Raw genomic sequence first — 17,235 nt, forward strand, 5'->3', positions numbered from 1 at the left:
TGTTTATGTATTATTTATATTTTATTATATTTAAGTCATTGTACAGAGGGATTACAATTCAAAATGTTGGTCTGTGAGCACAAAGCATCTTGATCAATCTCACCCTTTCAGTGTTCTCCCCATCTATCCCACCCCACCCATCCCCTCAATTTCCCTAGTTTCATAGGATGCATATTGAATATTATAACTGCATTCTCTCCTCCATCCATTCATTCATCTACCCCTCTCAACCCCTTCCCCTTCACACACACACACACACACACACACACACACACACACACACACTTTCAGTGCCAACTTGCTCGTATTCATTTTGTTAGACTGTAAGTTAGTTACTCAAAAGAGTTACAGTATTTGAATTTTCCTTTGCATGGGGCCATACTGTGATGAATGTTACATTTGTGTACATGTGCATATGACCCTGTATATGTGTACATTTTGCTCTTTCTTTCCCCTATCATTAGAAGCTCCATCTTCCCTGAACCAACCTGTTGCTTGCTCTTTTTCTTTCTTTCATTCTTTTCTCTTTTTTTTTTTTGCCATTCCTGGCGCTGTCCCTGAACCTCTTTGAGCTCAAGGCTAGCGCTCTACCCCTTGAGCCACAGCACCACTTCGGGCTTTCGCTGAGTAGTTTATTGGAGATAAGTGTATCGTGGACACGCCTGCCTTGGCCGGCTTCAAAGTGCTCTCCTGAGATCTCAGAACCCTAAGTAGCTAGGATGACAGACAGGTACGTCTCTGCTTCTCCATCATGTCTGTCCATCTTTGTGTGCCTCTTCCCAGCCTTCTCTCTCCTGTTAAAATGATTGCATTACTTGGGTTCCAAGAAAACCTATGCCCATCTATTCATGAGTTAGGACTCACATGCTAGAGCATCTTATTGGTAATAGAAATACTACCCCTAGAATAGTAGCGCTCTTCCATGTTGACTGACTGCTTAATCTACAAAATTGACTTGAAGCCAAGGTAAACCCACTTGATCTACTCACTGCACGTTACCAGAAAGCAGCTTTCTCTGCCGTCAAAACTCAAAGTATGGTATTGTATCCACTCACACTGTAGCAGGCCCTGGCCCTGCACACTCTCACTGCAATCTTGAGTCTGTTTCTCTAGATCCCTGAGCCTCTGCTTTTTTACCAGGCACTTGGCATCTATGTCCCACTTCACAAAATTGTCGCACCCAAGAAAGAAATGTGAAGGAATGAATTTTCTGAGAGTTCAATTCCCCACATACTCTAACTTTAAATATGCTCCTGATTCAGGCTCCGCCCGCCAGCTGGGTAGATGACTCTGGGTTTTCCTTCTCCCTGGACACATGCTGGATGCCCTTCAGAATTTATGTTCAAAAACATCAATAATACATTATTAAGGAAACAAAGACGGAGCTCATGGAGAAGCTACGGCTCTGTGGGTAAATAGAACCCCACTGTGTATTAAACAAAAATTAAACCCTATTTTCTTTTTTTCATCGCTAAGTTGCCATCAATGGAAACACAGAGGACAAGGCATGGACGTACTTCATAGTCCGCTGACTGGCCAACCCGGGCTTTGAAACCATTTAAGCTTTTCTGAAGTGCTGCTTATGTGCAATTATAACTCACTACCTACCATCTTCATAATTTAAATCTGTCCACCCCTTAGGGGAAGAAATTTTTTGCTAATCAAAGCCATGAATGCACCTTTTTCTTTTTGACAGCATTCAATTAAAGCTAAATGGGCGGTTTTGAATGAGTTACTGTGGAGAATAAAGGCATTAATGAGGTAATTTCATTATAGAGACTAGTCCAAGACTATGTGAAAACCCGGGGAAGTAAGTGGAGGAGAAAGCCGCTGAGGAAATTAGGGTTCCTTCCACCCTAATTAATGTCGGCGGGCATTTAATACAGGCAGCAAATTAACTGCTCCAAAGAACTCTTATTGAAAAAAAATACATTGTTGCTCTCCCTTGTAATTAGAAGATAGTACAAGAAGAAGGCTTGGAGAGTATAAAGCCAGCCTTTAACTTATTTGGCCAGCCACAGAAAACACACCATTAGGGAGCTGGAGTTTTAAGGAAGCTTGGGCATACAATATAGGATTGTTTAGGTCCTTGGATTCCCTGAGCTGTAAACAGGTAGCCCCTGAATGAGGAATTATGAGACTCCTGTCGGGGGGCCCGTCTTCCCAGCAAAACAGTCTTAAATGCATCCAAAAGGAATAAAGAAAGGTGAATAGGGCCTGTATGGGTCTCGAAGAGAATGCTCAATGCTTGTCTTAATTGATTACTCTGTGTGGTTAGGGGCTCTCACTGAGTTATCTTTATACCGCCTTTGTCTCCTCTAATTGGAGCTGATGAGGTGCTAATTGGAGGCTTTTTTAAAAAGCCCACTACTTTAATCATTGGAAAAGCAAGCAAGGCTGAGGGAGTGGAGTTAATGAGATGGAAAAGAGAGAGACAGAGAAAATGAATATAGGGTAGCCTGACAAAAATAAAGCTGTGGTTTGTGTGTGTTGGAGAGGGTAAAAAAGAAGTTGGATGGGAGAGAAAGGGAGGGGACACATTTTAGTTTAAAATCTTCCCACAGCATCTTTCACAGATTAGCAGGGAAAGGATGAATCTGGTTAGTCAAAGGCTTTCTGCCCCTTAATTCAATAGTAGGACTGCACCTTTATGTCCCAACCCTGTGGTTTGCTTTTTGAAACTATTTGAAGAAATCCTATGAAAACAGGCAAGTCTCTGGCTGAATCTTGTCTTTCTGTTTAATGTCATGAGCCCTCTGGATTTGAGTTAATGTCCCTTCTGATTGTGGATAAAACTTCTCAATGTAGTTTCCTCTGTATTTATGGTATGAAACAGGATGACAACAATCTCCTTAAGGAATATGAAGTAGAGAAATCTAGGCAGATTTGACTTACTCATAATGACTCTAAGGGTGTGGGTGTGTATGATTTGGGGGTTTTTTTTCTGCAGGGGTGGGGACGGGTTTTTGCTTCTTCTTTATATTTTCAGTTTTTGGTTGGTACCAAGGTTTGAACTCAAGACCTTGTGCTCACTCTCTTGCTTGCTTGCTTGCTTGCTTGGCATACCACCACTTCTCCACTGCAGTTTTTTGCTGATTATTTTGAAGATGAAGTCCCCAAAACTTTTCTGGCTGGCTACAAAGTGCGATTCTCCAGATCTCAGCCTTCTGAGAAGCTAGAATTACAGACATGAACCACTCACACCCAACAATTTTATAATCTTATAAACTTTCCATATCCCGATAAGAAAAAAAATTTCCATCATCAGAAAAGCAACATTTTACTCCTTGATGAATGTAACTGTAACCCAACAATGAAATTACCCCAACAAAAAAAATAAAGTAAAATTTTAGTATTTTCATATCAAGGTAACTTGATTTAAACAAAAAAAAAGGGGGGGGGAGAGAAAGAATAAAAATATAGACTGCAGGCCAGGTGGTATAAACTGCTTGCCTAGCATGCACGAAGTCTGGGTTCAATTCCTGGGTACGACATGTTAGGGTCCGTGATCAAAGGAACGAGTCTGACACAAAAGCAGAATGTGGAAGTTAAGTTAAACAGAGTTTTATTCCGCGCCTAGCATCAAGAATCATACTGACCGGTCAGGGCCGCCTCTAAGATGTGAGTGAGAGAGAGCGACCCCGCCTGATCTTACAGGCTACTTTTATAGGCCCCAGCCATGTGGTTGGGCTGGCCATATACAGGTGGCCAATGGAATTCAGCATGGTTGATTGATGGCTGGGGCAACCACTGACACCTTTGCTGTTTGAACTGACCTATCATTTCGGTGGGCTTCTGGCGCACTGTTCTGATGACAAAGGAAGGGGAGGGAATTCCCTGGCAGGCCAAGGGGGATGGGGTGGGAAGGAATTCTGGTAACTCCACCTGGTTTAGCTGCTCTTGTAATCTGAGCTGTTCTCAGAGATTCTGCAGCCCCCACCTCAGGTCAAGTCCTTTGTCATAAATATGGGAAATGCCTAGAGTGGATGGATTTGGGGGAAGTCAAGAAAGGGGTCCCTTCACCACATACACAGAAAAATTGAGTAGTGGTTTTGTGGCTCTAGTGGTAGAGTGCTTGCCTTGAGAAAGACCAAGGACAGTGTCCACACCCTGAATTCAAGCCCCAGGATTGGCAAAAACAAAAACAAAAACCAGACTGGGGAGAGCCATGGATATATGAGCTTCCAGAAACATCTTGCAGAGTCAGTGCTTTCAAGCTGCACCTGAGTAACTAGTGGGTAGAGAAAGTACTAAGAGACAGACTTGGTTGTGTGCAAGGAAAGATGTAGCACTAGGTTGGAAAACTGAAAGTGTAAGGAAGAGCTTTGTTGAGAGGAGGATATTTATTTATTTATTTATTTTGCCAATCCTGGGCTTAAGCTCAGGGCCTGAGCACTGTCCTTGGACTTTCTCAAGGCTAGAGCTCTACCACTTGAGCTTCAGCACCATTTCTGGCTTTTTTCTGTGTATGTGGTACCCAGGAATTGAACCCTGGTCTTTGTGCATGCTAGACAAGCACTCTACCACTAGGCCAAACTCCCGGCCCGAGAGGAGGATATTTAAAAGAACATCACTGGCAGCCTGCCAGTGTCTGAGCTATCTTGGGGTCTCAGTGCTAGCAAAAACCTTCCTCACCTGCTCCAGATCCAGGCTGCTGTTCTGAAGATGAAGGGATGGACAAGAAATCATGGAGGTCAACCCTGTTGGCGAAGTGTGCACCTGACTCTTGATCATTCTAATCAGACTGGTGCTCTTTTATCCTAATGCCAGACAGGTTAGTGGGATGAAGAACTGGCTAGCTCTTAGATTTCTGAGTATATTAGATGAGAACAGAAGAACTTTGTATATATGTATGCATGCATGTACATACATTTACACACATATTCTGACACCTAGACAGGCCCACATCAGAGGAGGAAGAGACAAAATTTAAATTGTACATCAAGAAAAAAGCCATTGTGTGTCTATTAACCTGCCTTTACTTGTCTACTCCTGCAACCATGCACCTGCCATCCAGCCAAAATTGGGACCCAGAGATGTGACATTAACCCGGCATACCCTTGAGGAACAGAGTATTCTATGGGCAGAGATCATGCGTAAAGACCAGTGCATAAGTTACCCAATCATCCAGAAACAAGGACATACTAAATCCACCAGCACAACCATGTTCATTGCAGCATAGCAAAGATATGGAACCAACCTAGATGTCCCTCAGTTGATGAGTGGATCAACAAGATGTGGTATTTATACACAATGGAATTCTATGCTGCTGTCAGAAAGAATGACATTGCCCCATTTGTTAGGAAATGGAAAGACTTCGAAAAAATCATATTAAGTGAAGTAAGCCAGACTCAAAGGAACTTAGGCTCAATGGTTTCCCTCATTTGTCATAATTAGTAGAAACCTTGGACTTTTCTAACAGAGATTTGCAATAAAGCAAAACCTTGATACAAAAGGCCATATAGTATGACACTAAATGAAAGGATCTCTAGGATATAGAAACATAAGCCATATAATGAATGATTGTTGTCCTTAAGGTATTATGTTATCTCTTATCTCTTTTGCTGTCTCTTGGTTATCTCATATTGTCACAGTATCTCACTTTGTTACCTGATATATCGGATATATTTGTATTTGGTTATTTGAAATTGGATAGGGAAGGGGGGAAAACAAGATGAGGGGTGGGGGTCGGATGGAGGGAAATGCGGACCAAGACATGAAAAAGGTTATCAATGTATGTGAATTAATGCACCTTCTATCTGGCAAATATGATGTAACCCTTCTATTAATTACAATAAAAATATATGAAAATAAAAGACCAGTGCATAGAACACATTGGTTCCAGTGCTGTAAAAGGAAAGCAGTGCATCTGTGTGCAATAGGGACAGAATAGATGTGCATAATGACCCATCTCCAGGTGACACTCAGACAGAGGCTTGAACCCAGACAGCAGCACCTCCTTCAGCTCCCAGTTGTGGTTGAAGCAGCTTCTAATGAGTTAATGAGCAGCCTGAGGATGGAGGGGAATGGGGCTGTTGTGGGGGACAGAGGGGAAAGGGTAATGTGCAGAGCTTTAGCAGATGCTGCAGCAGGAAGCGGGGAAGCTATTTGCCAGTTGACTGCAGCTTCTGAAAGAGCAAGCAGAAGGGTCAGTGCATGTGGCCTTCATCAGTTCAGTGACCATATTTTAAATAATAGTAACAAACCTCAGAACATGTCATTAACCATGTTTTTATTTTCCAAATTAATTTGATAAGAAATAGCCTACACTGACACAAAATTAAATTAAACTTAGTGGTATATGAATGAATTCAATCTGTTTTATTTACAAAAAGGAAAGTCATCTTTATGGGTGGTATGTGAGAGCTAGACATTAGGATCTCAGAATTTTAGGTCCAGAGGAAGATTTAAAAATGATCAAGGAACACTTCCTAATTTAATAAGGGAAAAGAAAGATCCAAGAAGATAAGTTTCTGATTTCTAGGTCATGCCAATGGCAAGATTAGAGCATAGTCCCCTCTTGCATATACCCCTCTGCCTACCTTTGGCCCATAGCATGGAATTGTCAGTTGTAAACTTGATACACACAGTGCAGTGAGAGATATAGAAAGTTCCTTCACATCACTGCTAAGAAAAGAAATACAAGTAAATACACTCGCCTTCAGACTAGCATCCACCTACCAGATTGGAGACATTTAAGAACACCAGTTATCAAAATTCTGGGACTGCTTTTCTAGAACTCAGAAGCTCCCACTGAGATGGTTGGAGCATTATTAAAACTAATGATTTATGTAGATCAATATCCACCAAATATGTTAAAACCTACAAATTCAAATGACACGAAGCACTCAAGAAACAGGGAGAGTCACAACAACAAAAACATGAAGGTTCTTTCTAAGGATGCCTGACAACAAATTTTGTTGAAGGAAGAAAAGAAAGGAAGGAGAAAGGGAGGGAGGGAGGGAAGTAATAAAGTAAAAGGAAGAAGAAATGAAGGGGAGGAAGACAGGGACAAAAGGAGGGAAGCTGGAGAGAGGGAGGCCCCATAAAATACGTAGTTCAAAGTAAACAGCTCATAAAAATGATAATTCTTTTTATGAAGACAAACCACATATCATGGAAGGAGGAAATGACAAGTGAAAATGTTACCATTTTATCCCACCTCATGAAATACTGGCTGGCAGGAAAGAGGGTTAGAGACTTTCACAACCAGATTTGTGCCTCTGGATAGAGGTACATCTCCACTCCTATGAGCTTTTCTAGCCAAAAATACCATCTAATATGGTCGGTGTTTCTGATGATTCAGATTACATTCTCACAGATTCAGCTTTGTCCAGGCCTGTGGGTCTCACTAGCTATTTCAATAATCTGCTAACTGGTCCTCCAGCATCTTACTACTCCTCAAACCAACAGAATGACTTCTGGAAAATGGAGACCTGTCAGCCTGTCTACAGCGCACTCACTGGTCGGGCCCTTGTTGTCAGTTGACTTATGTCCACCCCAAAAGTATATCTAAATTCTAACTATGAGTGTGACTTCATGTGGAAAAGTAAGTCTTTCTAGCTACGATCATGTGAAGATGAAGTCCTACTAATCCCTTAAGTAAAAGGAAACTTAGGCACAGAGACAGAAGAGTGATGTCTATGTGGAGATACAGGCAGAAATTAGAGCATGCCAATGTCAGCTGTGGTTGAAGTCTGGAATCCCAGCTACATGGAAGGCACAAGTAGGAAGATTGAGATCTAAGGCCAACCGAGGCAAAAAACAGAGGACCTCATGCAAAAAATTGCTAAATTACTAAAAAGTAGAGGGCTGGGGGGCTTGGCTTAAGAGGTAGAGTATCTATTTAACAAGCACAATATCCTGAGTTTATACCCCAGTACCACCAAGACACATGTGTACACATACTAAACATGTAACAATGATATGTGTATCCAAGCACATATGCCTGTGCATCTATTCTGATGTGGTCAGTGTGGGGTAGGAGACAGTGAGTTTCTCTCCAGCCTCCAGATGCTGGTACCACTGGCCTCCTTAGACTTGATCTGTCTGCAGAGATAATCCAGAAAGATTGCAGTGATCACTTGGTTGAAATCCTTCAGTCATTTTTTCTTGTTTCAAATTCCTTAGTATGTTTAGAAAGCAACGGACAAACCCCCAGGCTGTTCTCTAGGGAATTTTCTTCTTTTTGACCACCTTGCAGTCATGCTGGACTTCTCTGCTCCGTAAGCATGTCAGGGCTTTCCCACCTCAAGGCCATTGCACTTGCTGCCCCTCTGTGTGGGACATTCTGCTGTGTGCTCACTTGACCACTTCTTACCCTCAGGCCTCAGATCAAATGTCTCCCCCACAGAGAAGCCATCTGGGAGCTATCTCCTGAACTACCAATCCACTTGCCCACCAACTGACACCAACCACTCTCTCCCACCTCTCTGTTTATTTTTACAGACCTTAATCAGTTTCACAATTTGAAATTTCCTTCACCCTGATTACACTTGTGTGTGGGCACGCGCGTGTGTGTGCGCATGAGAGAGATATGAAAGCAATACCCAGAAGTGAGAGCTACAATAATGAAGTTTTTCTTTGCCTTTCCTCTGGTCTCCTATTTCCATCCTTCCTCTCTTTTGCCTAAGCCAAGACACAGACAGTAGAATTCCTCTTCTCTAAAGTAAGTTATAGAAACTTTCCCCCCATAAAGTCTAAAATTATTGCTGTAACCAAGTTTCTGTTTTAGAGAAGACTCCATCTTTCTATCTTGAAGCTGGCCATGGAAACATCTTCTGGCTTGCCTTGTCTGATAATAGAACATGAGTGCTCCGTTTCTGGAAACGTTAACAACTCTTCCTTGCTGGCTTCTTCCCAAGTCTATTTCCAGTAGTTCAGACCCCTTGGGTCGAGTCACATTCTACAAACCATTACAGCTTTACTGGACCTACACAAAAACACATGTAGTCCTCCTGTGCCTTTTGGTCTTTATTCTGGACAGCCCTGTGTTGTACAAAGCTCCATCAAGGACATACAACATGCTTTCCTCTTGTTGACCTGACTTCTATTATAGGAGTGTTAAGCTGTGACTTTATGATCAGATAGGAAAACGATCACTCCTTTTTCCTCCTCACCAATTGTCTAGCTCTCCTCACTGCCATTTAAAGTACTAGGACATGGGCCAGGAGTTTGGCCTAGTGGTAGAGTGCTTGCCTAGCATGCACAAAGACCCGGGTTCGATTCCTTGGTACCACATACATAGAAAAAAGCCAGAAGTGGTGCTGAGGCTCAAGTGGTAGAGCTCTAGCTTTGAGAAAGTCCAAGGACAGTGCTCAGACCCTGAGCTCAAGCCCAGGACTGGCAAAAAAAAAAGTCTTAAAATACTAGGACCCCAAGACTTCTGCCTCATTCATTGCTCTATCCCTGGTTGCTAAGACAGTGTTATCCGTTAGTCAAAAAGGTACCTGAGACCAAAACACCTTAATACCTAGGCCTCTGGAGGCCCAAACTAGAACAGATTCAATCTGGAAATTCTTTTATCATAAACATAATTCCCTAAATAAACATTGAACCATAAAAACTGTGAGACACAAATCCCAGGCACATCATATGACTAATAAACACAGAAAGAGAACATACAGCTCAGTACGCAATGTGGCTCAGAAAGTGCTTTAAGAAGGGTGAAGAATAAGGACTTAGAGCAATACAGAAGAATCTGAAAAGAAGAGGAGCCCAAAGTGACTTAGAGTAGCCAGGCATGGTGGCTCACCTCTGTAATCCTAGCTACTCAGGAGGCTGATATCTGAGGATCGTGGTTCAAAGCCAGCCTGGACACTAAAATCCATGAGACTCTTATCTCCAATTAACCACTAGAAAACTGAATGTGGCTCTGTGGCTTCAGGGGTAGGGCAGTAGCCCTGAGCTGAAGAGTTCAGGGACAGTGCCCAGGCCCAGAGTTCAAGCCCCACAAAAAAAAAAAAAAAAAGACTTATAGTAGGCTTTAAACCTGCCCATTACAAAAAAGAGATTAAAAAAAAAAAAAAAGAAAAAGAAAAAGGACAGGAGAGACAGAGAGAGACACACACAGAGAATCAGAGAGATAGAGACAAAGACCACACTTGTAAGTAAGTAGAGCACAGTTGAATTTTCCAGTCTGGCTCTCTGAGGTTCCTTGCATGCATGTTTTATATTTCTTTTCACTTGATCGTAGTGTCTCCCTGGCTAGGTCTCCTGTACTCTCCTCTTTCACTTTACCAATCTTGCCTAAAATCCTCTTGTGCTATCGCCGTGTCCTGTATCCTGGTTTTTAGTTAGCGGGAGGTTATACAGAGTCTGGAAGACAATGCCACTTTTGTCTGTTTCATGGTCCCTTGAGCCACTCTCCCAGCCCAGTGTGATCTCTGTGGTGCCCCTTGAGGAAAACCAGGTTGTGGGGTAATTAGGTCATAGAAAGTATGGAAACCAACAGGTCCAGCTGGAGCCTAAGCAAAATTTAGAAATAAGATTGGCATGAACGTGTAGGCTGAGTTTGGATAGGCAAGCTTGATCAGGGCGACAGTGATCATTAAATCCATCCTGCGAGTGTTTTTCCTCCACTGACTTTTTAAAAGCAGTTATTTTCTAGCCCCAAACCATTCAATAGTAATATAATTGTTGTGTCCATTTCCCTGGCATGAAAGGGTTTGAGGGCCAGTTACCTTTCTCAGTTCATTAACCAACTGGCCTTCGAATTAACAGCGCCTCCACTGGGGGGTTGCCTTGGAGACAAAGCTTCCTGTGAGTAATCCAAGATTATCTAGCTCTTTGTCCCACATGTGACCCATAATTACTTGCTAAGTTAGAATGGTTTTCTGAAAAATCACAAGCAGAGGTTAATATGTTCTTCCAGAACTGGTCAAGCCAAGATGACACTGAATTCACGGGGAATTCAAGTTAGGTGATCCCTGAAGGAGTCTCTTTGAGTAAGAAGATGAACTTTCCCCCAAAAGCTCCTGTCACTCACAGAATCTCTGCCTGCTTTCTGGTTGTGGTTTAATCTCAAGACAATTCACTATGTCAATATTGAGTGGACTCATTCTGGTGCAAGATTTTGCATCCATCTGCCTTTGGTAACTGACTGATTTAAATGTAAGTACATATGTAGAGAATACTTGCAGGTTGTAACTCTGCATATACAATTAAATGCACCAATTTGGAAAATTGGTTATAAAGGAAAAATAGGTTAAAATAGAAAGCAAATACTAGATTTTAAAAAATGGTTAAGCACTGCAGAGTTCTTCCTAATAATTTACAGGTCTTAGAGGAAGATCAGAGGGGAAAGGGGGAATTTGTGGAAAGCATCTAATGAGATACCTTGTCAAGTACTTCCTTGGAAGCAAGTAACATATGAATAAATGTGGTATAGAATGAGAATTGTCATGAGAGATTCTGCATTTATTAATATGATCAGGTGTTTATGAAGGAAGCTATTGAGTAGAGTTCACAGAGGTAAAACAATGAACTATTGTCTTAAAATTATAAGTATTATGAACAGTTCTTCACATTAAAGTCTCCAGTTAAGAATGGTAACAGAAGCTGGTCTTGGTGGCTCACACCTGTATTCCTAGCTACTCAGGAGGCTGAGATCTGAGGATCAAGGTTCAAAGCCAGCCCGGGCACAAAAGAACCTGAGACTCTTATCTCCAATTAACCTCTAGAAAATGGGAAGTGGGATTTGGCTCAAGGGTAGGGTGGTAGCCTTGAGCTGAAGAGCTCAGGGACAGCGCCCATGCTGAGTTCAAGCCCCATGACTCACACACACACACACAAAATGGTAACAGAGCCTGGAATTTCTCTTCTCAAAGTTATGTATCCAAAAGCCATTTAGGAGCCAGAGCTGAACTGGACAGTTCTAGAAATAAGTATCTTGGGCCAGGCACTAGTGGTTCACACCCGTGTAATTCTTTCTATTTAGAATTGCAGTGTGAAGCCAGCCCAGGTAGAAAGTCTATCTTATTTCCAATTAACCACCAAAAAACAGGAAGCAGAGCTGTGGCGCTGGTCTTGGAGGTGGGGGGGGGAACTCAGGTATGCACCAAGCCCTAAGTTCAAGCCCTCGACAGGACCAGCATAAAATGAAGGAATAAATAAATAAATATCCTAGGTAATTTGACACTTCAAGTCATTCATTCCAATTTCTGAAAGAGTCATTGGCAGATTGCCACAATCTTTTTTTTTTTGCCAGTCCCAGGGCCTGAGTGCTGTCCTTGGGCTTTCCTCAAGGCTAGCACTCTACCACTTGAGCCTCAGCACCACTTCCAGCTTTTCTGTGTATGTGGTACCGAGGAATTAAACCTGGATCTTTATGCATGCTAGGCATTACTCTACTACTAGGCCAAACTCCCGGCCCCAGAAAGCTACAATCTTGACCAATCAAAATGTTTGACAAATTCCATATCAAATATTTTATAGTCATAATTATGTTCCTTAGTTATATAGCATCTTTTTAAAAATGTAAGCATCTACTGTGTTTAAAGTATCCAGTAAACTATATTCATTACCATTGAATGGTAGTAATATAAATACAAATGAGCAAAGAAGTCCTATGAAAACATTTGGCTGCACTGCTCATATCTTAATGATACATGAGAAACTTCAGGTAACTGACTATGGTACACTAACATTAACCATCAAATTGAATTGTAGAAGATAGCTTGGTAAAAGCTCAAAGTAGTTACCAAGGAATTGGGAAACTGTCTTTGTCATAGTTCTAAATGATTAGCATTCAGCATTTCCTAAAGTATAGTCCACAAGACTAAAGTCTTGTGGACTATATATATAATATATATATGTAATATATATATATAACCTTGGGAAATGTGATTAAAAGGTCAAAGTGAAACTCAATCTTCACACTTGCAATGAAAATAAAGGGCGGTTAAGGAGATAGCAGTAGTAGAGGGGTGACTCTGAGCAAGGAGATTCAATGCATGTATAGAAATATCACAATGAAACACACGCATTATACAATATGCACAAACTAACCTTGAACAAATGGCCTTGATTGAATCAGTCACCATACTCTGTTGTTTCAAAGAAAACCATGTGCTATCCTCAGAGAGTGCAAGCCTGAAGAGCAAATGGACATGAGGAAAAAAGCCAGAGCTGGAAGGCCTTAAGTCCCCACTCAACTGTGCCTGGCAAGTAACTAAGTTTGGAAATCAGACATGTTGTGTTTTGTTTATATCTGGACTTTCCTTTAAATTGGAGATAACAACAACAACAAAAATGAATGCCTTAATCGTTGAGGTGAGACCCTCTGACAACTCTACTTTTAGTACGTAAGAATCTTATGAAGAAGGAGAAGAACTTATGAAAAAAGAAAGAATAAGTTGAGGACTGGGGTTATGGCTCAAAAGGTAGACCACCTACCTACTTAGCAAACACAAGGCTCTCAATTTGAACATCAGTTTTATCAGAAAAGGAAGTATAGTTTGAGATCATGTATTAAAAAATGGTGAGAGCAGGATTAATCCACCTTTTCTGTGCTAGGAGAAAGTGACTGGAATTCCAGAAGATTAATAGGGCTTCCCATTTATGCAACAAAAGGACTGTTCATAGCACAAGATGAGGCTATTTCTTTGGTTGAGCCAAAGAGTAAGTTCCACATGGAGAAATCCTCCTTGATGACTCCCACTGGCTGAGAGAATCCTAGGACTCAGTAAGTTGCTTTTGAATAATGGTGATCTATTTCTATTTCTTTTCCTGAGTGATTAAAGGTATTTATAGTAGCAGAAAACCTGGGAGCAATTTGACTATGTGTCTATATGAGATCTGTTTAATAAATTGTAATAGGTATATTCAATAAAATAGTAATAAGTAGCTAAGTGCTTTGTGGATAGCAGTATGGCCCTCTCCGTAGGAATTAGGAATACAGGTGGATTCAGTCTCCAGCCTGAGAGGTGATGTCTTTGATATCCACTAGCTAGCTTAGGACACAGTGATAGGGGTACTACTGGTTAAATCCATGCTTGTAAACATACAAGGCTGTCCAAGTTATGGTTCTTGTGTTCTTTTATGTTTGGGGTTGATTTTGGATTTTGAGGCAGGGTCTTATAATAGCCAAGGCTGGCTTTGAACTCTTGATCCTCTTGCCTCAGCCTTGTGAGTTCTAGAATTGTGGACATGTGTCACCACACTCAGCCCCAATTATATATAATAATAAATATTAGCCCTACTGAAATTTAGATAAAAGAGAAAACGTTTCAACATGCTGAGATTTAAAAGAGTATGGATTTACTAAACATTTCAGTTTCTGTTTTCTCCAGAAAAGTAACATGTAGCATAAGGCTTTATCATAAAATTTCATGTTTTTAAATCCAAGAGGATATACTTACAAATGCATCAAATAGAAATGATCTAGAAAATGCACATTTCACTTAACCATTGGCTACCACTGAGGAATGGTTTGAGTGCAGTTCTTCAATTTTTAAATGTTTACAATAGCATAGTTGGTATTTACAATTTTTCATCAAAGAAATGTACATACATTAAAATTATTAAAGGGACTCTAAAAACAACCTACTTTATAACCTGCTTTGAATTATGCGCTAGACTTATTTGCAAAGAAACTAATAATTTCATAAGCCAAGAAGATTCCATTCAGTTCCCTGTTCAACTTCCCTAGGAGACTTAACAATTTATATCTCTGTTAATCAGAAATGAGCTAGTTCAGCTGGGTGTGGTGGCTCATGCCTGTAATCCTAGCTATTCAGGAGGCTGAGATCTGAGAATCCTGATTCAGAGCCAGCCCAGGTACTAAAAAGTCCCTGAGACTTTTCTCTCCAATGAATCACCAGAAAACCGGAAGTGGAAGTGGCGCTGTAGCTCAAGGTGTAGAGTGGTAAGCCTTGAGCTGAAGAGCTCAGGGACAACACCCAAGCCAAGGGGTAAGGTAGTAGCCTTGAGCTGAACAGCTCAGGGACAGCACCCAGGCCCAGAGTTCAAGTCCCATGACTGACCAAAAAAAAGAAGAAAATAATGGGATAGTTGACCCAGAACATAGTCTCGAATTAAAAATTCCTTTTTCTTTTTTTTTTTCATGCTGTTATATCCTTCATAACATGAACAATACCAGCACTCTTCATTTTCTTGTGCTTTGGCACACATTAATTCATCAATACAATATTGAATTTATTAAAAATTTTGCACAAGCTAATATCAGTAATACAATATGAAAATGCATAGACTATAATTTTTCTATGAAATTGTCTATTATCCCTGAGTAATAGGTTAAAATTATTATTTCTCAACATACATAAAGAGTTCTAGCAAGAATAGTGTTCACTTCAGATTTCTGATAGATCAGAAAACTACAGAATTCCCTTTGACTCCTACATTGATTGCTAAAACACTGTATCACATGAGAATTTTTTATGTTATTCTGCATCACATAATGTACATAGTCTACTACATAACATTTCCTAGCGTGGAACTATCCTTGAATTATGGGATGATAAAGATGACTTAATAACTTATTTACAAGCATGTTTTGAAGTTCACCTGGTAAAACTTCACTTTGCATGACAAATTGGATTGAAGCCATTTGTTTTAAACATTTAAAACAGCATTGTTTACCATAGATATTAACAAGATATTGTCGACATCGTTAGAAATTTTTTAGGCATGCACCTTTATGAATTTTAATTATAGATGTAGAAATACAGTAATGTTTTAACAACCAAAGCAGTAAGTCTATAATTATCACCATACATTCTCCTGAATAATTAGTAGGCTAATATCCCGTTTAAAAAAAAACAAAACTTTTTTTATCTTTTGAAATACTTAAAGTTCTGCTACTAAATGCTTAGCAAATATTCACTACTAAGCAATATAATAATAAATATATCCCAACTGAAATTTAGATAAAAGAGAAAATGTTCCAACATGCTGAGATTTGAAATAGTATGGATTTACTGAACATTTACTATTTTCTCCAAAGGATAGGAAGCAATCCCAAATTCTTCCCTTCATTGGTGACACACTTATCTGGTAGAAAATTTGCATGGCTAATATTTATTATTGATCAGTCATTGTCTTTCCAGTGTCATCATCCACAAACTTTACATTCCAAATGGTCTAAAAGAAGTAGGTAGAAAAATACTTTGCTCAGTGATCTGACCAGTACTATTGCCCCACACACCACTGGAATTTTTTTGTGATTCCAGACTAAGTATGATCCAGCATTCCAAAAGTGTGCAAAGACTTTGTTTCTAAGAAATGGATTAAAAGCTCCTACAACCTGTGGCATGATTTTCTACTGTATGGTAGAGGGCTCAGCTTCTTCTTCCTTTACATTTAGGTTGATCCACAGTTTAAAAGTTTTGTTGAAATTCTTTTTTTTTTCCTATCCCTTGTCATGTTGTGTTGGGAAATCAGTATCTGTAAATATTTATTTTGTGGGCAAAATGCTACAGAATACCATAGTCCAAGTACAAAACAATTCCTTTCCTCTCCAAATATTTCTTTCTTGGGGAGTTTTCTCTTCTCCTGCCTCCTTTTTCATCTCAACTGTGTTTTGAATTTGTTAAAGAGACAAAAATAAAATATTTACCTCCAATAGAGATACAGAAGATCATATCATTGCGGGTGTTTTCTAATATAAAGAAAAATGTATTGGCTGTGTGGAACTTTTGTCTGTTGCTTGGTTAGTCGGTTTTGGTTTTTTGAAATATGGTTTCATGATGAAGGCTGGCCTCCAATCTTCCTGCCTCAGCTTGTTACATGTCAGGATTGCAGACATAAACTATTGTGCCTATAGTAACAATGTAAGACCTACTATATATGTTTTGGCAAAAATAAAATCTTAAAAAGAACGGTCTATAGCTCAGTGGTTTGGTGCTAGCCTAGCATAAGGAAGGCTCTGAGTTTGATTTCCAATACCGCAAAATAACTGAAATAAAAAACAAAAAAAAATCATATTTGAGAGCTTATGGGTAAAGTGATATATTACACATCAAAAGATAACCAAAACCAATACAATACAAATAAGGCGCCATTCTCCCTCCACTCTAACCAAAATTACATTCCAACCAGTTCCTAGTATTTACAGATTTAGAGGAAAATGGGAATAGATGAATCTGCCAATTGACTGTAAGTGGCAAATTCCTTAGTAGTACCATCATACATTCCAAATGGAAAATGTATCAATAAATTCTATTACTTCTGATCTTCTCAAACCTTTGAGATGGCTCTTAGACTACTCACACAATA

This window comes from Megascapheus bottae, chromosome 19 (genome assembly GCF_031878675.1).
Source record: "Megascapheus bottae isolate mThoBot1 chromosome 19, mThoBot2.hap1, whole genome shotgun sequence".
NCBI lineage: Eukaryota > Metazoa > Chordata > Mammalia > Rodentia > Geomyidae > Megascapheus > Megascapheus bottae.